The 8,861-nt window shown below is 32.5% G+C and overlaps 1 long non-coding RNA gene across 1 annotated transcript; it reads left to right on the top strand.

Moving 5' to 3' along the window:
* The first annotated feature begins 1,510 nt into the window (after positions 1–1,510).
* Positions 1,511–2,266, top strand: LOC134711366 (uncharacterized). Its single transcript, XR_010106180.1, has 2 exons — positions 1,511–1,624; positions 1,817–2,266. It is a non-coding gene; the product is annotated as an uncharacterized LOC134711366 (long non-coding RNA).
* Positions 2,267–8,861: the final 6,595 nt, after the last annotated feature.

Raw genomic sequence — 8,861 nt, forward strand, 5'->3', positions numbered from 1 at the left:
TCAAAATGTCACAATCGGGAATAGGACAATCGGTAAACTTGCAAACCGTTTTAGACCGCAAAAATACGCTTGTTAGTTTAGACACATTTTTAACATTCTCTTATTATCTTGCACAATTATTAACGCATATACTTGATAATGACAGCAAATAGTCATTATTTGAATAAAACTTAAAATGTCACAAAACTGCATTAAAAGAGGGACGAAAGAAACCAGAGGGACAGTCAAACTCATACATCGAAAATAAACTGAAAACGCAATAGCTTAAAATGAAATCGACAAACAGACAAACCATAGTACACATGAAAAAACATAGAATAAGCAACACAAACCCCACCAAAAAACTAGGTAGTGCTCCGGAACCGGAAGGGTGAGCAGATCCTGTTCCACATGTGGCACCCGTCGTGTTGCTTATGTGATAACAAATCCGGGAAATAGTCTAATTCGGTAGGTCATATTCATGAAAGGGATGGGGATTGTAATTACGAAGTAAGGAACATATCCGATATCATTTGTGAAAAGGTTGTTCCATAACGGTCAACCAACTCGTGATGGCGTCCATTAAAATGCAATGAAGAAAATATGTTCAAAACAATCTATCACTTGGAATATGACATTTGTTGTCTATTCCTTTGATATGTTTTATCATTTGATTTTGCCATTTGAATAGGGACTTTCTGTTTTGAATTTCCCTCGGAGTTCATTACTTTTGTGATTTTACTTTTCACTTTACAATTCGTGAATAGAATATATAAGATAAAAGGAAACCTGATGTACTGAATAAAATATATTAAATATGAGCTTTATACATTGAAAGATTAAGAACTATTTTTCTTTCTTCAAATATTTAACATAAGTATTGTTCTTATGTAGTGAACAGTCTATAAATACAAATCTATAAAAGGTTAACAAACAAAAAAAAACAAAATGAAATTTTTTTTTTCATAATTTTACTTTTTTTCTTATTACCCTTTGATACAACCAAACCATAATAAACTCATCATAGATACCAGGACTAAATTTAGTATATACACCAGACGCGTGTTTCGTCTACAAAAGACTCATCAGTGACGCTCGAATCCAAAAACGTTTAAAATGCCAAATAAGGTACGACGTTGAAGAGCATTGAGAACCAAAATTCCTAAAAGTTTTGCCAAATACAGCTAAGGTAAATAAAGCAACAGTATCTATGCCTGAGGTAGAAAAGCCTAAGTATTTTAAAAAAAATCATATTTTTCAATTACAATGTATTCAAAACATGTGGGAAAATAATAATGATCACTGGAAATACATGAATTTATTTTTGTATTGGATTTGCAAATAAAGCGAATATTCTATTAAAACAATGTCCAAAGATATAATTGTTTTTTTACAAAAGGTTCATTTTGCAAGAACAATAAAAAAAAAATATTCTAGCTAGCCGGAAGAGTAATTTTGAAAACTAATTGAATATAAGTAAATCATTTTGAACTTAAGATTATACATTGAGATTGAAAATAATGTTGCAGAACGCTGCTCAAGAAAAGACAATATCCTTTAATAGTTTTAAATTCTATTTTAAATTAACAAAATAAATGACATTGCGAATGGATTGAATTTGATCAAGATAAAACACTATTCTATGGTATGTTTCAATATTTTACTCGAATAATATATGTATTTTAGCATTATCGGAAAAAGCCATATTGTCAAGAATGTGTAAATATAATATGAATGACATGAAATATATATAAAATATAAATTTTAATATTTTTAAATTCAAATATACGTTTGTGATTCTTAAATACCTAAATAAATTTGTTTGGTTTTATTTCAGTCATTGTATATACATAAAAAGCATACAATGAGTATCACAAAGGAAACAAAGTTAGTTGATATCGAGATGGGAATCCACCAAGTTAGAGGATTACTTGAAGACATATTGAGAAAACAAGACGAAAATATCTTAAGTTTGACTGAACAGACAGTTTTAATACAAGAAACGATTAAAAACCTCCTTGTTGCAACTTCAGCAAACATGTCTTCGACATCACCAACACCTGATGGCAAAAAATGTGGTGCACCACTTTATATTCAACGGCTGAGACTTTCTTAGACTACATGAATTGCATTTTATTTTATGTAGAAGGTTTGCATATGTATTTGTCGTTTATTGTTATTTTTATAACTTTTATTATCATTTATATTACTTTTATTTTTATTACTATTATAATGTTTCGTCTCGTTGGCAATTTGTTTTTGTGTTAATAAATATTTATACATTTTAGTCTTAGCTTACTTGATGTTTGATTTTTGCTATTTTCTATAAGAATGAAACAAAGGTATATTGTAGAATAAAACTTTATATGGTAGCAACTATAAACGCAAGTTAAGTGTAATGTTTACATCAACTTAAAGATCATATAGATCATTTATCCTTTTGTTCCTTTGTTATTCTCTCATAATTGATGTGTTTCCCTCGGATGGATTTGTTTCCTCTCAATCGATTTATGGCTTTTGAACACCAGTATACTACTGTTGCCTTATTTATGACCTGAAATTTAGTCGAAACAGTTTGTAAACTGATGACGCGAGAACAATAGAAAAGATAACCCTTCTTTAGCAAAGATATGAAGATACTAATTCGAACTTTTTTACAACAGTGAAAGTTATTTCGAATCAACAATCGTTAATTCTAAAAATATTACTTGTTAAACTTAGTTTACAGATAATTCATTGTAAAAATTACATTAAAAGCTCTTTTGACAAAGTATACTAAAAGTACATAAAATGCTATTGATAACATAGTTTGCATTTAGACGCTATAAAATGTTGTGAATACAAATGATTTTGTCGATTCTTATTATTTGGATGACACACATTTCGCTTGTATTAGACTTTCCTGACATTCCCATATCTCTTAAAGGGTTTTAATGTCCTTTGATTTCATCACTACATCCGTAGTTGACCATAAATATGTGGTAAAGAAATAATCTCTGTCCAGTCGATGACGCCAATAAAGTTTTGGTCATAGCTACTCTAGGAAATACAGATGACAATCTAATGATGATTGATCCAATAACTTACCATCTGATCATTTGCTTCTTAAAAAAAGGAAATGTATTACCCATACTAGAATAAAATGCACCATAAAACTAACACATTTAAACAAATAAAATATTTACATAGCATCCTAAATGAATCCCTCTCTCACAATGAAGTACATCTGAGACTACTATAACACATGTTTTATAGTAGTCTCAGATTACATGAACATTATTTTTTTTTCAAAAACATTAAATTTTGAATTTGAGTCAATAGAAGGGACATTCAGACTCAAAGGTCGAAACTTAATAGTAAAATGTGAAATGTAAATGAGTAGTATGTCAAAGAGACTAAATTCCACTAAAGGACAGAAGACATTGACATGAATAGAGATTCGTTAAATCAAAAAAATCACATCAAAATGCAAATGCTTGCTTTGGCATTCAGTATATGAGTTGGAGTAAAGAATGTCAAAGAGATACATAGAAAACGAAAACTAAAATAGAAAAAAAGCATGTAAGAAGGCAACACTTACGATATTGGATGTTTTGGAATAAATCATTACTTAGAAATGTAAAAGACGCTGACTGATATAAAGGTTAAATAAACAACCGGTTATTTCCTTATTGCCTCGAAATAAATGTCATGCTTTAATTTTTAATTGTTACAACCACAATCTTATCATAAACATGCAAAGTAAGACTCATTTCTCAAGGTATTAATAAAATATGTGTTTTCTTTATCTCTCAAGCAGATGAAAAGTATATGTAAACAATAACAATGATATTTTCAATAAGATAAAATTATTTAACACGATAAATCGTGTAATGATAATAATATTAATAAAATTTTTGCTGAACTAGTATCAATATTGTTCAGGGGCCAATTGAATCCCGCCTCCTGGTGATGCGGAATTTTCTAGCTGTGTTGAAGATCCCGTGGTGACCTTGGTTTTGTTTTTGTGCTCTTTGATCGGTTTATTATCTCTTTGACGCATTCCCCGTTTCGATTCTTAACTTTAAAGAAGTGAAATAATAAAAGGTAAATGTTATCAAATCCGGCAAAGAATAAAATAACAAAGATACCGAACTCTGTGGAAAATTCAAAATGGAAATTCCCTTATCAAATTGCAATATCCAAAGCTCATACGCATCAAACGAATAAATAACAACTGTCATATTGTTGATTTGGTACAGTCATTTTCTTGTGTATAAAATGTTAGTTTAAACTTGGTTTTATATCTAGCTATACCTCTCACTTGTATGGCAGTTGCAAAGGCTACACACGAAATGCTTGTATAGATTGATACTTACCAGGAACACCCTCAGCCAACCATTTATATTTCATGTCGATTCCCTTGCATTTTTCAACTTGTCTTAATTTTAGAACTGTCCTAGTTTAGGTAAAGTTTATATCAATCTGGTTTGATATAACTGCTTTGTTCAATAGCTTGGCTATCTGGTAATTTTTAATATCCACTATCAACTAGACAACTATCAGTTCTCGTATTAATAGAGTTTGTAGCAAACATGTTTGTTGGAATCTCTCATAACTAACAGGTAGACAATTATTTGGTTTGATAGAACTGCTTTGGCATAGCTCTGTCAACTGGTAATTCAATATCAACTGAGTATCAGCTAGACAACAATCAGTTTTCGTATACATAAAGTTTGTAGCAAGCATGTTTGTTTGAATCTCTCATAACTAACAGGTAGACATTTATCTGGTTTGATAGAACTGCTTTGGTCAATAGCTCAGCCAAATGGTAATTTATTATCCACTGAGTATCAGCTAGGCAACCATCTGAACTCGTATTAATAAGTTTTATAATAGGCATGTTTGTTGGAATATCATTTGACTAACAGCTATATACAACACTTTGTTTGTTCGAATCTCCCTTGTCTATAAGCTATATCAAAAATCTGATTATTTTGAATATTCTTGACCATATAAAAAAAAAGAAGATGCGGTATGATTGCCAATGAGACAACTATCCACAAAAGACCAAAATGACACAAACATTAATAACTATATGTCACCGTATGGCCTTCAACAATGAGCAAAGCCCATACCGCATAGTAAGCTATAAAAGGCCCCGATAAGACAATGTAAAACAATTCAAACGAGAAAACTAACGGCCTTATTTATATAAAAAATGAACGACTGACTTGGAACAGGCACATACATAAATGATGTGGCGGGGTTAAACATGTTAACGGGATCCCAATCCTCCCCCTAACCTGGGACAGTGGTAAAACAGTACAACATAAGAAAGTATAACAGCTTTAGACAACCATCTAGTTTGTTCGAATCTCAATTGTCTATAAGCTAGTCGAGCATCTTATTATTCATTTTTTTTTATTATAACAGATATAGGCATCCATTTAGTGTGTTCGAATCTCCCTTATCTATAAGCTAAACACACCTCTGATTTATTTGAATAGTATCTGACTATTACAGTTTTAGACAACCATCTAGTTTTTTCGAATCTCCCTTGTCCATAGGCTAGTCAAACATCTGGAAATTTGAATACATTTTTACTATTACAGCTAAAGACAACCATCTTGTTTGTTTGGATCACGTTTGTTCAAAAGAGCAAATATTTGGTTTGTTTGAACCTCCCTTGAGTTAGAGCTACAAAACATTTGATTTTTTTTAACCTTCTTTGACTAACAGACAAAGGCAAAAATCTGGTGTATTGGAACCTCTTTAGACTAGCAGCAAGACAACTATCTGTCTTTATTATGGTAAGGTTTGTATAGCAAGCGTAACAAGAAGACATGCATAATCCCATAAGGGCGAATTGAAAACATTATGGCAAACACAAATCCCAGATTAAATGAGCATAGAGTAGCATGGCATGAAAGTTAACAATTGGGAAGCTTAATAAGGCATCTCTTTTTGTCGAAAAAAAATTGTGCAACCTTCCTTCATTGTCAATTTCTGGATGAATGTCAAGTCATGGTATGAGACGGATAAAACTGTCTATATTGAATCCTTTATTTATAGATAAATTGTGGAGCAAACAGGTTTGTTTGAATTACCTTTGACTAACAGCTACACAATCAACAGGTGTGTTTGAATCTCCTTTGACTAACAGCTACACAACCAACAGGTTTATTTGGATCTCCTTTGACAAACAGCCACAGAACCAACTGGTTTGTTTCAATCTCCCTTATCTAATAGCTACGCAACCAACAGGTTTGTTTCAAACTCCTTTGATAACAACTACACAATCAACAGATTTGTGTGGATCTCCTTTGACTAACAGCTACACAAACAACAGGTTTGTTTGAAACTCCTTTGACTAACAGGCACACAAACAACAGTTTTGTTTCAATCTCCTTTGACTAATAGCTACACAACCAACAGATTTGTTTCCAACTTCTTTGACTAACAGCCACAGGTTCAACAGGTTCTTTTGATCTCCTTTGACATACAGCTACACATGCATGCAACAGATTTGTTTGGATATCTTTTGACAATTAGACAGAGAACAAAAAGGTTCTCTTAATCACCTTTGACATAAAACTACACAAGCAAATGGTTTGTTTCAATCTCTTTTGACAAACAGCTACACAACCAACGGGTTTGTTTCAATCTCCTTTGACTAATAGCTACACAACTAACAGATTTGTTTGGGTCTTCTTTGACAAACAGCTACACAACCAACATATTTGTTTGGATCTCCTTTGACAAACAGCAACACAACCAACAGGTTTGTTTCATCCTCCTTTAACAAACAGCTACACAACCAATAGATTTGTTTGGCTCTCTTTTGACAAATAGCCACAGAACCAACAGGTTCTTTTGATCTCCTTTGACATACAGCTACACAACCAAAAGATATGTTTGGATCTCCTTTGACAAACAGACACAGAACCAACAGGTTCTCTTAATAACCTTTGACATCTAGCTACACAACCAACCGGTGTGTTTCAATCTCCTTTGACAAACAGCTACACAACCAACAGGTTTGTTTGGATTTCTTTTGACAAACAGCTACACAACCAACAGATTTGACAAACAAATTCACAACCAACAGGTGTGTTTCAATCTCCTTTGAATTATAGCTACACAACCAACTGGTTTGTTTGGATCTCCTTTGACAAACAGCCACACAATCAACGGGTTTGTTTTAATCACATTTGACAAACAACTTCACAACCAACAGGTGTGTTTCAATGCTCTTCAATTTTGTACTTGTTTTGCTTTATAAATATTTTGATATGAGCGTCACTGATGAGTCTTATGTAAACGAAACGCGCGTCTGGCGTACTAAATTATAATCCTGGTACCTTTGATAACTATCAATCTCCTTTGAATTATAGCTACACAACCAACTGGTGTGTTTGTGTCTCCGTTGACAAACAGCCACACACCTAACGGGTTTGTTTCAACCTCCTTTGACTTATAGCTACACAACTAACAGATGTGTTTGGGTCTCCTTTGACAAACAGCTTCATAACCAACAGATTAGTTTGCATCTCCTTTGACAAACAGCTACATAACCAACAGGTGTGTTTCAATCTCCTTTTTAAAACAAACAACTTCACAACCAACAGACTTTTTTGGTTCTCCTTTGACAAACAGCCACAGAACCAACAGGTTCTCTTAATCTCCCTTGACAAACAACTTCACAACCAAAAGGTGTGTTTCAATCTCCTTTGAATTTTAGCTACACAACCAACTGGTTTGTTTCAACCTCCTTTGACCTATAGCTACACAACTAACAGATTTGTTTGGGTCTCCTTTGACAAACAGCTACACAACCAACAGATCTGTTTGGCGCTCCTTTGATAAACAGCTACAGAACCAACATCTTGATCTCCTTTTGCATACAGCTACACAACTGGTTTGTTTCAATCTTCTTTGACAAACAGCTACACAATTAACAGATTTGTTTTGCTCTCCTATGACAAACAGGCGCAGAACCAACAGGTTTTTTAGATCTCCTGTGACATACAGCTACACAACTGGTTTGTTTCAATCTCCTTTGACAAACAGCTACACAAACAACAGATTTGTTTAGAGTTCCTTTGACAAACAGCTACACAACCAACAGGTATGTTTTAATCACATTTGACAAACAACTTCACAACCAACAGGTGTGTTTCAATCTCCTTTGAATTATAGCTTCACAACCTTCTGTCTTCGTTTTAAGTCACAAAATGTACAAAGCATGTTTTATTTGTGTCTTCTTGCATAACAGCTAGTTTCATTTTAGAAAATTGTTTGAATAGCCAATGACTAACAGCTAGAAAACGAATTGAGTTATCTTTCTTTCTATTTAAATTTTACAATCATCTTAAACATAATAATTACTAATTTAAAACCACACAAAAATGTATAACCTCAGAAAAAAAAAATCAACAAAAAAAGATAAAAAGGAAAATAATGCATTTTATAAACTGTACTTGTCTATTTGCTAAAGATAAATATGCAGTTTGGGGGTCAGATGCTTCCGCTTTATTTTTGGGACAGCTGTCAATAATCTCGGAGTACATTGTGACATTCCCTTTCATAAGATGATAACACTTTGTCCTCCAGATGTGTTGTTTTATTGTTATTGTTTTAGGGCTATCGTCTCATTTGTGTATACCATGCATCTACATTAACTTACATAAATCATAAGTGAAACTGTTACCAAAGATCTTAGGTTCTGGATGGTTGTATGCATTTGGGATGACAAGAAAAATATATATACGATTATATACGATTCAACTTTTACATGAGAAAATGTAAAATGTATATAAAATACGCATAGGAAAATGTCCATTAATTTGTTTTATTGGGACAATATATAACGTAATGTTGATTCTGTGTGCATAGGAACA

Source organism: Mytilus trossulus, chromosome 1 (genome assembly GCF_036588685.1).
Source record: "Mytilus trossulus isolate FHL-02 chromosome 1, PNRI_Mtr1.1.1.hap1, whole genome shotgun sequence".
In the NCBI taxonomy this organism is placed as follows: domain Eukaryota; kingdom Metazoa; phylum Mollusca; class Bivalvia; order Mytilida; family Mytilidae; genus Mytilus; species Mytilus trossulus.